At 41.7% G+C, this 13,999-nt stretch overlaps 1 protein-coding gene across 7 annotated transcripts in view; it reads right to left on the bottom strand.

Moving 5' to 3' along the window:
• LOC145527162 (uncharacterized) overlaps nucleotides 1-13,999 on the bottom strand; it is a 544,757-nt gene that overhangs the window by 509,214 nt on the left and 21,544 nt on the right. The window lies entirely within an intron of this gene.

The following is a 13,999-nucleotide window of genomic DNA, read 5'->3' as shown; positions in this document are numbered from 1 at the left end:
TCCGCTTTAGACAAACACAGTACTGAACCTGATGGCTTGAGAAATGGAGACTTCCTGTCTGTGTGAACATATCCCCATGGAATGATAACGTCATTCCTTTTCTGAAGACTCCCCAGTCACCTCTCTTATAACTGGCCAGCAGAAAGCATGCTGGGCTTTCTCTTCAGCAGCCACAAACTCAAAAGAAGGCTGCAGATGGCACAGATCCTCCTTGACTCTGAAAATCCACGTGCACCTTTGAACATCTCCGCTTCAAGGCAATATTGAAAAATGATGTTTCCATCAACAGGGGCAACAAGATAACAGAGCATGCTAGGATTAAGAGGCAGGTACACAGGAAAGAGACAAATAGTAATTTAGCTTGAGAAAAAATGACCAGCTTTGGGGAGGAGTGTCATCACAACCAACATAAATGATAATGGGCGATTCAAACTCCAAGCCAAAAGCAGAGGCTCTCCCAACAATATACTTTTTCATGTTAACAATAATTTTAGTTGAAAGAATCCATATTTTTGGAAATTCTGTCAAATAGCTCTAGGGCAGAAATTGGGTTTGGCTAGGCGATGTATGACAAATATTAGGGACAGCAATGGGTACAATTCTTGATTCTACTTTAAGGAGACTGATGAAAGGGAGAAACCCATTAGTCAGAGATCCAGAGGATAACACAGCCCCTGGATTAATTTAACTCACATTTTAGATATCTCCTAAATGCTAGTGTCTATGCTGATGTACTAGAAATACAAAAATGGAAAATAATAGCTAAATGTTTTGAAATATTCAATATGTACTACATACTAGACTCGGGCTTTATCATGCACTACAATGTTCAATTCTTCTACCAATGCTGGGGAATCTGTACTATTATTATCTCTGCTTAACAGATGAGAAAAATGAGACAAAGATTTTTTTCAGGGTCAGTAAACAATGGAGCTTGAATTTGAAATCAAAAGATGTTAGGCCAAAGAGTGACTGGATAATCTCTATTACATATTACTACCAAGAAAAGGTCTTGTACTCAAAAAGCTTGCTATGTACTGAGTAAAGGATAACTGGGTTTTGGCTAAGCCCAGAGAGCAAAAAAGAGATTACTAGGCAAAGACAACAGTAAATGTTTCAAAATTACATTTCCAAACTTTCCAACATTTTCCACCAGGACATGAATAAAGCTCATATGAAAGCCATGTGAAAAATAAGGAAATCAAGGCACTCAATGAAAAGTGTGTTGATGATATGCTTTAAATAAATCGATTTCATTTCTGAGCATCTAACTAAATATACCCCTTCTCATCAGTTACTGTGGGACACAGTAGAGCATCACCTTAGAAGTTGTTCCATCCAAATTTTTCTTCTAGAGTTTTACAAGAGACACTTCTACTCAGGAAGCAACAAGTTAATACAGAAATAGCAAATAACTAGGAGCCAAGTGACCAAAGACATATATTTGAGATACAACTGTGCTATTTACATAATTAATAATGTTGGAGAAAGTCACATGACTTCTATGAACTGTGAGGTTTCCCTTCCTATAAAATGAGATTCGTGCATTCTTTCCACAAACATGTACTGTGGACCTGTTAAAAGGTCCTAAAGACATATCAGTAATTAAGATATCAGTCTCTAGGAGGAAGCAATAGCAGTGTCTACTAGTGACTGAAAAAAATGCACAACCTAAAAGTTGAGAACTATCTTTTATTTGGCAGACAATACTGAGGACTTAAGCCCAGGATACAGCCTCTCAGATAGTTGCTCCAAAAAGGTAAAGGAGGAAAACAGGACAGATAGAAGTTTTTGCAGCAAAGACCAGGAAGTTGAAACTTCAAAAGACTACTGTTAGTTAAAGAAAACCAGACAGCTCAAGTTAATGAGTTTAGCACTTTTCTATGTATGAAAAGATGAAAGGATCTGGGCTCACTGAAATCATTCTTTTGATTCGCACCTTAGCCACCTAGGAGTGCTTCCCGGGTAGCTCAGCTGGGAAAGAATCTGCCTGCAATGCAAGAGACCCTGGTTCGATTCCTGGGCTGGGAAGATCCATGGAGAAGGGATAGGCTACCCACTCCAGTATGCTTGGGCTTCCCTAGTGGCTCATCTAATAAAGAATCCACCTGCAATGCGGAAGACCTGGGTTCCATCCCTGCATTGGGAAGATCTCCTGGAGAAGGGAAAGGCTACCCACTCCAGTATTCTGGCCTGGAGAATTCCATGGACTGTATAGTCCATGGGGTCACAAAGAGTCACACACACTGAGCAAATTTCACTTTCACTTAGCTACCTAGGGCCAGTATTCTGTTCTTCCCATTCCGAGGCCCCTCCAGGCACACCCTCTGGGGTGGCTGCAATGACTGAGGGCTTGGCAATGGGTAGCCTATTTGCCTCCATCCTGAATTCCCTCAGGGCTCATCATCAGGTGGCTATAGTGGCTTTGATGGCTGCAACACTGTTTGTTTACTAATTCTCAGGCAATGTTTTTCATTCACACTACCCCAGAGGTTTGCTATGAGGACCAAATGAAGTCAATGAAGTGTTGTCCGGGCATTCACAAATGCTAGATATTTACTGAGCCAGGTGATACAATATTGAATAACAAAGAGAAAGCCCCTGCCTTGATGAAGATCATGTTTTGGTCTACAAACAAATGAACACAAAATTATTTTAGAGATGATAAATACCAAGAAGAGAATCTAACTAAAACTGCATAATGTCTGAAGTGTGACTTAGAGGATGGGGTTGCTTTAGATTGGTCATGAAAGGTGTCTGAGGACGTGACATTTGCACTGAGACCTGAGTGACGGAGAAGACCTAGCCACAGAAGGATCCAGAAGCTTCCAGTCTAGGCAAAGCAAGCAGTAAGTACAGTCCTCAGGGTGAAAGCCAGACTTCCAGAAACAGAAATAAAGCCATTAGGGATGAAGTACAATGAAGAGGAGGAGAGGAGCAGGGAGAGGATAAGAGAGGGAGGCAAGGAAACTGCCCTGCGCAGCCTTGCGGCCGGAGAAGAGAGGTGGGCGTCCTACAGGAGAAGAGAGGTGGGCGTCCTACAGGAGAAGAGAGGTGGGCGTCCTACAGGAGAAGAGAGGTGGGCGTCCTACAGGAGAAGAGAGGTGGGCATCCTACAGGAGAAGAGAGGTGGGCATCATACAGAGCGCAATGTACACGAGGGCAGGGCTCTGAGCAAATGTGGGACATGATCCGATTTACACCTTTACATGAAAAGATGCTCAACATCGCTAATCACCAGGGAAATGCAAATCAAAACCACAAGGAGACATCACCAAAAAGTCTACAAGTAACAAATGCTGCTGAGGATGTGGAGAAAGGAGCCATTGTAACTGTTAGCAGGAATGTAAATTAGTGTGACTCTGTGGAAAATAGTATGGAGGTCCTTCAAAAAATTAAACATGGAATGACCATATGAACCAGCAATTCCCCTCCTGGGTATATATCTGAAAAAAACAAAAACACTAATTCGAAAAGATATATGCACCCTAATGTTCATAGCAGCGTTATTGACAATTGCTAAGACATGGAAACAACAGAAGTGTCCATCAACAGAAGAATGGATGTGGTATGTATGTATGTGTGTGTATATAGATAGATAGATATCTCAATGGAATACTATTCAGTCATGGAAAAGAATGAAATTTCGCCATGTACAGCAGCATGGATGGACTTGGAGGGTATTATTCTAAGTGAAATAAGTCAGAGAAAGGTAAATACTGTGTGATATCACATACATGGAATATAAAAAATACAACAAACTAGAGAATATAACCAAAAAAAAAGCAGACTCATGGAGACCTAATTAGCAGTTACCAGTGGGGAGGGGGGAGGGGCAATACAGGAGTGAGAAAGCAGGAGATATCAACTGCTACATGGTAAGATAAGCTCAGTGATGTATTGTACAACATGGGGAATATAGCCAATAATTTTGTAATAACTGTAAATAGAAAGTAACCTTTAAAACTGTATAAAAATAGGAACTTAAAAAAAAGTTCACCCTGGCTTCTGGGGAAATGGAAAGGAAGGGGGAGCTGAAGGTACAAGCCAGAGTTTAATCCAGGAAAGGAAAAAATGGTATCCTAGGCAGAGTAGTAATAATGGAGATGGAGAGATATGGACAGATTCTGTCCATGTGTGATCGAGAAAGTAAAGAGAATTGTTGATTTAGATATGAAGTAGGTGAGGGGGAGAAAATCAAATAGCACCTGGTTTGTGACTTTGGTAATTGGGTAGGTTGTAGTGCCATATACTGAAATGGAAAACAGAGTTCTGCTTTGCCATGTTAAGTTCAAGATACTTATTAAACTTTATAAAGATATTTATGCAAAATATGCTGCTCAAGAGAGAGGTGGGAGAAGGCAATGGCACCCCACTCCAGTACTCTTGCCTGGAAAATCCCATGGACGGAGGAGCCTGGTAGGCTGCAGTCCATGGGGTCGCAAAGAGTCGGACACGACTGAGCGACTTCACTTTCACTTTTCACTTTCCTGCACTGGAGAAGAAAATGGCAACCCACTCCAGTGTTCTTGCCTGGAGAATCCCAGGGATGGGGGAGCCTGGTGGGCTGCCGTCTATGGGGTCGCACAGAGTCGGACACGACTGAAGCGACTTAGCAGCAGGAGAGAGGTGAAAGCTGATTATACAAATTTGGGTGCTCCATACAAACAGAAAGTAGTATAACTCCTTCTTAGATGATTTCGATGACAAAGTGAAAAAATGAGAAGAAATGTGGCGAAATGGAAGGCAGACCATTAATTTTAGTGAGGCTCTTGGATAATTAATTCAGTGGTATACATCCCAGTCTTACACCACTGTAGTAATTGCTCTACTAGTTAATGCTTTCATGTGTTTTGACTTATTTACACTCCGGGCTTCCCAGGTGACTCGGTGGTAAAGAATCCATCTGCAGCGTAGGAGACGTGGGTTCAATCCCTAGGTGAGGAAGACCCCCTGGAGGAGGAAATGGCAACCCACTCCAGTATTTCTTGTTTGGGAAATTCCATGGACAGAGGATCCTGGTGGGCCACAGTCCACGAGGTCGCAGAGTCAGACATGACTGAGCACACACACACACACATATAGTTCAAGAAAAATGAATGCAAGGTGACTTTGACAAAAATGTGTCATATGCTAAGAACTGTCTGCCTATTATAGCAGCATTTTGCCTGTTTTATATCTCATCCATAAAACAAAGTAATAATTATCCACTTACTACTGGTTACACATTTATGGTTTGATATTAAGTTTAGCTGAATAATTATTGAGCAATTTATCAATTTAAATTGAATTAATCAATTTCATTTTAAAAATTAACTTTGTGATTAAAACAACCTGATATAAGAATAAAGAAAGCACTGCTACTTTCTGATGCTGCCTAACTCGATACTTTGCAAACTGAGATATGAATACCCCAGGGGATACACAGTAAAGTGTTCCACTGATTCCAGAAGTCATAGGATAAACATCTTCCAGAGCTTTGCTTTCCCTTGACAAAGTGGGCAAGAAAAAATCTTTTTCTATTAAAACAAGCACAGACATATTGCCGAGCAGAAGGTCAACTTTGCCTTTTGCTTCCAAAAACTATGGGTAGCAGGCTGATTTGGGCTATGCTCCCAGGGCCCTGGGGGCACAAGTCCTCTGCACTTTGCAGCTAAAGGGACTCGGGCAGAAATGTTTGAGAAGCACTTGGCTTCATTTTCCCTGGTGCCCTTTAGGGGGTAGTTTTCTCTCCATCTTGCAGAGAGACGGAGGAAATTCATTCAGATTTCTCCACATCAGACCTTGAAGAAGGAAGCTTTGCAAGTTGGAAAATTCCAGGTCAAAACACTGGAAGCCGCTTAGGACTCTAAGCTTATCTCACAAGTATGTCTTTATCATCATCAGAGGAGATACAGGGAAAAGAGAGAAAACAGGCTCTCAATTCCACCCCTTTCCTCTAAGCCCACCCTTGCCCTTTATGATATATGCAACTTTGCCCCTTGTTATTATTCAGCAGCTGTCATTCGACTTGAAAGTCAACGAAGGCCAGGCATTTGTGGAGAAGAGAAACCCAGACACACTTCAAACATGATGCGGCTCTCAGGTGGCTGGCGGGCTGAACAGCTCATCTTCTCTAGGCCTGTCCTTGCTCTGGGACTCATCCTCCCGCTGCACACCCGAGGAAGGAAACAAACAGCAGCGATGAAAGTGGAGCCAGTGGTAGAAGAAAGGACTAGCTTGACTTTTGTCCATGTATTTGAAGGATGAGCCCTCAGAACCTGTTGCCCTTTTTTCTGCTCTGGGCTGTAGCAGGACTGGAGGGAATGGAAATGTGCTTGAATTTTATTTCTTTCAAACAGAGTCCTACAAAGGCTATCTCCTAGCCTTACCCCATGGCCTCAAACACAAATAGCAATGTCTTGGCAGGAAATCACAGAGTGGAAAAAGGCTACAGAGGACAGATGTTTTCAAACAAAACAAAAATTTGAAGACTTTTAAATAACAGTTTCCCATTCCCAAGTCACACTCTGTGGTTTTTGCTTAGTAAAAACAGCACCTGGAAGTCTTATTTCTTCCACAACAATGGCTCTGAGATCTTTCTCTTTGAAAGTATTGTTGTTGTTGTTTTGGCTTTGGACCTCAGATGCATGGATTTGGATTAACCACAATAAATACTGCCATTGGGCAATACATGTTCTATTTTTATTTATATATTTACTTATTACTTAGAAATGGTATATAAATATATGTATTTGTATAGGGATAGAGTTTATCACAGGCTTCCCTGGTGGCTCAGACAGTAAAGAATCTGCCTGCAATGCAGGAGACCTGGTTCGATCCCTGGGTCGGGAAGATCCCCTGGAGGAAGGCATAGCAACCCACTCCAGTACTCTTGACTGGAGAATCCCATGGGCAGAGGAGCCTGGAAGGCTGCAGTCCATAGGGTAGCACAGAGTCGGACACAACTGAAGTGACTAAGCATCAGCAGAGTTTATCACATGTATATTCTTAAGTAATATACTGTTTAGTTTTGTTTTTAAACATTATAAGGATGCCATTCTATCCATTATCTACTGGAATTTGTGGTTTTACTCACTATACATTACGACCATTCATTTAAATTACTGTATATTGCTATAGTTCATTCATTTTTACTGCCATGTACTATCTTGTTGTAAATTGTAATTTGTTTCTCCATTTTTGTCTCAATAGTCATTAGGTTGCTTCCAGGCTTTTTGATTAACAGAGCTACTATAAACATTCGCATAATAGATACTTTTTTCAGGACCATGAGTTGAAGTTCTTTAGAACAGAGTAAAACTAACATATGCCATCAGGCTTTCTCCTTATGTCATCTGATCTTTGAATTTATTATGGCAGGGGAACACTGAATCAGCAAAGTAAAGGGTTTAATCAACTAGTTAAACACATTCCCCATGGTTGTGAAGGTAGTAAATGACAGAGGAGGGAAACCTGGCTCCAAAGCACCTGTTTCTAATTACTACATCTGGATCCCACACAGCAGTGCCATCTATTATACTCTGCAGGTCCTATTCCCCATACTGGACTAGACCAACCCTGTGTCCATGGACAAGTCATTCGCCCTCTAGGGCCTTAGTTTTCTCATCTAAAAAAATGACAGAGATGTTCTGCATAATCTTTTAATATCCTTTCAAGCTTTGTTATTGTATGCATTTAAGGCTCTGGTCCTCCCAGGGGGTTCAGTGGTAAAGAACCCACCTGACTATGCAGGAGATGTGAGTTCGATCCCTGAGTCAGGAAGATCCCCTGGAGAAGGAAATGGCAACCCACTCCAGTACTCTCGCCTGAGAAATCCCATGGACAGAGGAGCCTAGTGGGCTACTGTCCATGGGGTCACAAAAGAATCAGACATGACTTAGCAACTAAACAACAACAAAGGCCCTGGTACAATTAATCTCTGATCTTCAATTCTTTTATTTGGACCTAACACAATTAGCTTTTTAATATTAGGCATCCTATCAAAACAAGACTGTGCAATTGAATATTGTCTTTGTCCCTTTGGGCTGCTATAACCTACTATAGACTGAGTACTGCAGGCTATCACACTGGGCATTAGGATTTCAACATATGAATCTGGGGGGACACAAACATTCAGACCATAGCAAATGTCCATGAGCATGCTACACTCACCATTCTGACTACCCCAAAGGCTAACAACCTTGCCAAGAGACATCTCTCACAAAGGAGACATCTCTCACACAGTTGAGGGTCAGAAAAAGGAGATGGTGGTGAAGACTTAAGTCATATAGCCCCTTCCTACTGCCAGTTACAGTTTAAGCACCATAGCTTCCAAAAGATCAAGAAAATGAGCCCCAAGGTTGCACTGTGTGTCTGAAGAACACCTTTTTAACCCATCCAGTCCCACCACTTCATGGCAATTAGATGGGGAAGCAATGGAAACAGTGACAGACTTCATTTTGGGGGCTCCAAAATCACTGCAGATGGTGACTGCAGCCATGAAATTAAAAGATGCTTGACCAACCTAGACAGCATATTAAAAAGCAGAGACATTACTTTACCAACAAAGGTCTGTCTAGTCAAAGCTATGGTTTTTCCAGTAGACATGTATCGATGCAAGAGTTGGACTATAAAGAAAGCTGAGTGCCGAAGAATTGATGCTTTTGAACTGTGGTGTTGGAGAAGACTCTTGAGCGTCCCTTGCACTGCAAGGAGATCCAACCAGTCCATCCTAAAGGAAATCAGTCCTGAATATACATTGGAAGGACTGATGCTGAAGCTGAAACTCCAATACTTTGGCCACTTGATGTGAAGAACCAACTCATTGGAAAAGACCCTGATGCTGGGAAAGGTTGAAGGAGGGAGGAGAAGGGGACGACAGAGGATGAGATGGTTGGATGGCATCACCAACTCAATGGACATGAGTTTGAGTAGGCTCCGGAAGTTGGTGATGGACAGGGAAGCTTGGCATGCTACAGTCCATGGGGTCGCAAAGAGTCAGACATGACTGAGCGACTGAACTGACTGAGGTCCTAGAAGCTGCATGAATCCTGCATGTAGGACTATCAGTATTTAGAACTCAACTCCATAGGCATATTTATACACAGTGGCTGTTGAGAGCTCCCAGCTGTGGAATCCCAAAGCCACAAACTGTATTTATGTGCAGGGTCCCTATTCCCTAGTCCCAGTCCTGCTCAAATCTGTAGAAACACTTCATCTCTGTAGAAAAGTCCTTGTAAATCTCTCCTTGTTGAAGGATTTAGTTCACTGATTGTCAGCCATGAGCTACTTCATAAAACAACTCATAGAGGAATAGAACCTTCTGCTCTGCCTTTGGTGGGGAACTTGTTACACTAGATCACCTTTTAATGACTGTATTCCATTTTAACTGGGCTACAGAGAAAAAAACTAAAAAGAAAGAAAAGATTCTTCCTTAATGCTATGCTTTTTTTTTCATATTGCATCCACTGAAGCAAATTAGAAAAGATGGATAGAAGTTGCTTCTGCCTGTGGAATCCCAGGGCCTTATGGCATAAAAATGGGCCAGTTGCTCATTGAAGTGGTGATGTTTCAGGGCTAAAAGACCTATCCCTATTGAAATATGCGAAGACAAAGTTTCTAAACTGGAAGTGAAACTAAATCTACATCAATGCTATTTTTAACACCTGAATCTCACTGATATGTTACTTTTTAATTCCCTGTTACATTTTGCAATGATTACCTTCATTTTAATGAGTTTCAATTAATATTCAGGAGAAAGAATATTGCTTTAAGGGAGCACAGAAATAAATGCCTGAGCCTATTTTTTTTTAATTGGTGGAGATTTTATGTCTGTTTGCATTCTCAGTCCTTTGGAATATAGCCCACCAGACTCCTCTCTCCATAGAATACTAGAGTGAGTTGCCATTTCCTTCTCCAGAAGATCTTCCTGACCCAGGGATCAAACCTGTGTCTCCTTCAGTCCTTGCATTAACAGGTGGGTTCTCCACCACGGAGCCACCTGAGAAGCCCCAGATGTTATGTCTACTGTACATTGAATTAGAGATTTTAGGAGGAATATTCTCTCAGGAAAGCACTGAGACTGAATTCTATAGAGAGTAGGGGTACAGTATTTCACTTTGATATTGGTTAGAAGACAGAGTTTCTGTGAAAATCAAATCAGAGTTCTCAGAATTCCTGCAAGAAAGACTCTTAAGATAGAGATCAGGTTCTGTAACACAAACAGTTCTCATATTAATAATGCCGAAAATTCAAAATTCTAGATGCAAGTCTCCTTGCATGAGGGATCCTATGTGACAGTTACAAATGCTTGGCTCTAATTATAATGTGCAAATCTATGTTTAATTTGGACCAAATTTTCTATGCAGCAGGAGCCCTCATTAGTGACCCCCACATGACATGATTGCGGTATTAAGCAGACTTCTCCACCCCTCTGGAAAGCGCTGGGGCAGAGGACCTCGTTAGGTCTATAACTGAAGGCTACTGGGTTGCTCTTTGAGACAGTGCTCACTGTTGTCCCCACCCTTAGAGATGGATCTGCACCAGGGGTCTGTATGTTCATCTCCAAACAGATCTCTCTTTTCTTCTACGAGTTTTTTTTTTTTAATTTCAGCTTTATTGAGGTATAACTGACATATAAAATTGTAAGGTATTTGAAGTATACATCATGGTAATTTAATAAACACATCTCCAATCCAATTTATGGTAGTTTGCATCTGTTAGCATTACTGTGTAATTTAATTAAGGATAGTGTAAATTGATGACATGAATTAAACAAGAAAGAGAGATGTTCCTATGAAAAATAAATTGAATTGCTTGGAAAGATTTGATAAAGTGGAGTCACAAAAAGATTGTTGATAGTTAAGATGGAGTATACTAGAAAATAGTCCACTGCCCCCCCCGCAAACACCCCCCCTATGTGCACACACCACCAAGAATTTAATTGGGAGAGGAGTCAAATAGTTTTCTGAACTCAATTTACTTCTCAAGTATCTTGAGCAGAGGTGAGCAAGCTTTTTCTTAAAGGGTCAGACTGCATGCACTTTATTTTTTTTAATTTTAAATTTACTTATTGTTTAATTGCAGGATAATTTGTTTTATAGAATTTTGTTGGTTTCTGCCAAATACCAACATGAATCAGCCACCTCTCTCCCCATCCCACCCCTTTAGTTTGTTACAGAGCCCCAGTTTGAGCTCCCAGAGTCATACCGCCAATTCCCATTGGGTATCTATTTCACAGATGGTAATCTAAGTTTCCATGTTACTCTCTCCACGCATCCCACCCTCTCCTTCCTCCCCCCAGCCCCAGTGTCCATAAGTCTATTCTCTATGTCTGTGTCTCCATTGCTGCTCTGCAAATAATTTCATCAGTACTATCTTTCTAGATTCCATACATATGCGTTGGTAGACGATATTTGTTTTTCTCTTTCTGACTTACTTCACTCTGTAATAATAGGCTCTGGGTTAGCTTTGCAGCCCACAGGGTCTCTGTCACAACTATTCAGCTCTGTCACCATAGTGCAAAAGCAGTCATAGGCAATATCTAAATAACTGAGTGTGACTATGATCCAATGAAAGTTGATTTCAGAACACAAAATTTGCATTTCATGTCATTTTAACATGTTAGAAAATGTTGTTGTTGTTTAGTTGCAAAGTTGTGTCTGACTCTTGTGACCCCATGGACTGTAGCCCATGAGACTGCTCTGTCCATGCGCTTTCCCAGGCTAGAATACGGGAGTGGGTTGCCATTCCTTTCTCCAGGGGATCTTCTCAACGCAGGGATCAAACCCATGTCTCCTGCATTACAGGCGGATTCTTTACTACTGAGCCACTAGGGAAGACCCTTTAGAAAATATTATTCTTGTTTTAACTATTTTTCAACCATCTGAAAAATGTAAAATCCATTCTTAGCCCAGGGCCTTATGAAAACAGATGGCAAAGCTGATTTAGCTCAAGCCCCAATGTGCCAACCCCTAATCTTGAGTCCTCACTCCATTGTAGAGAAGCAAAAACTCCAACCACAGAAGACATGATTTATATAAGAAAGAAGATGTAGAATTTCACTCAGCCAACCCTACTGAAAGATGTCTTGACTCTATATCCAAATATTGGTGAACAACTGTACCCATGAAGTTAAAACAGAATGGTTAAGGTACGTGTGGACCACTTTCAAGATTTCCTGTTTTTCCCCCCATTTACAATTAACTGTATAAATATTTTTTTTCATATCTGTTTAAGGTCAAGTAGGCAGGGGCCATGTCTGTCAGCTTCACTGCTGGACCCTCCAGCATGGCCAAGCATTCTCATAGTGATTGCTAGACAAGGATTTCATTCAATAAATATGTATCAAGTAGCTATTAAGCAACTCCATGCAAGACCTGCTTGCTGGTTCTATGCACACAATCATGAAAGAGACAGGCAGTGTCCTTGTGTTCATGGACCTTATTTGGCTGGAAGATATAGACAACATACAATTAAATGAATATCTCTTCAAAAAGTAAATGTTTGATCACTATACAAGCCAATATTGTAAAAATCAACAGCTCGCTATGACACACTCTCTCCCAAAAATATCCATCAAACTTAACAGAAGTTCTCTTTTCTCTGCCTATAATCGCATCTTGATATACCCTAAGTATTCAAGCATTCAGTTGTCCTTTTTCTGAGGGAGGCAGTCAATACCACAAAAGAGAGAAATAACTGCTATACCACTACCACTTCTGAGAAGCAACGATATTGTGAATGAAACACACAAGCAGCCCAGGCTCTGTAACACGCTGAGAATCCCCCGGCCCCACACCAGGGTGACCACATCCTAGTCACTGGACACTGTGTAAATGCTACCCACTGTAGCAAAGAGGGGCTGCCCTTGAGGCTCAGTGCTAAAAATCCACCTGCAATGCAGGGGATGCAGGTTCAATCCCTGGGTCGGGGAAGATCCCCTGGAGGAGGAACGGCAACCCACTCCAGTATTCTTGCCTGGGAAAGCCCCTGGACAGAGGAACTTGGTGGGCTACAGTCATTGGGTCACAAAGTTGGACCCAATTTAGCGACTAAACAACAGCAACAATAGCAAAAGAGACTTTGTGAATGCGGTTATGGTTAAAGAACTTGAAAATAAGGAGAGTATCCTGATTATTCAGGTGGGCCCAATACAACCAGTTGTTGTTGTTGTTGTTTACTAGCTAAGTCACATGCAACTCTTTGTGACCCCATGGACTGCAGCCTGCCAGTCTCCTCTGTCCGTGGGATTTTCCAGACAAGAAATACTGGAGTAGGTTGCCATTTCCTCCTCCAGGGGATCTTCCTGACACAGGGATCGAACCTGCTTCCCCTGCACTGGCAGGCAGATCCTTTGCCACTGAGCCACCAATAGGAGACTTAAATGAGAGCTACAGAAGTCAGAGAGATGCTACAGAGGAAAAGGCAGGAGAGATTTGAAGGATGAGAAGGACTCAACTGTCACTGGTGGCCTGAAGATGGAGGAAGCATGAGCAAAGCATTTGGGGGCCTCTAAAACCTGGGAAGGGACTTCCCCTGACACTCAGTGAGGAAGCAAGGAGCTCAGTCTGACAACAGAAAGGAACAGACTTCTGCCAACCTCCTGAAGGAGCAAGGAAATGCAATATCTCCAAGTGCCTCCAGAGAGGAAGTCTTCCGGGCCTCTAAATAGGGACCCGGTCAAGTCTGCCAGAGTTCTGTTCCACAGAAACTGTGAGATAAGAAATGGGAGGTGATCTGTTCCAGTAGTGATTTCAAACCAAAACAGGCCCTAACAATGCCTTTGAACATTCCTGCCCCTTCTGTGGAGAAAGGTATTTATGCCAAGAAAATCTAGTCTGCGGTGCCAGGTAAATCACTTAGCAATCTCTCTAATGATAGAATATTTAAAAGAAACCTGTGATGCTGATTACCGCCTAATTATTTCAAACAGGTTGTAATCATGGGCAATATTTCTAGAACATGCAATACAATTAAAGTTACAAAGTCGCTTGCATTATGTGACAAAGCAACCGGA

Source organism: Giraffa tippelskirchi, chromosome 11, assembly GCF_054371585.1.
Source record: "Giraffa tippelskirchi isolate mGirTip1 chromosome 11, T2T-mGirTip1v1.2.pri, whole genome shotgun sequence".
Lineage (NCBI taxonomy): Eukaryota > Metazoa > Chordata > Mammalia > Artiodactyla > Giraffidae > Giraffa > Giraffa tippelskirchi.
Note: the sequence above shows the minus strand (reverse complement) of the source record. Positions and strands in the feature narration are given on the sequence as shown.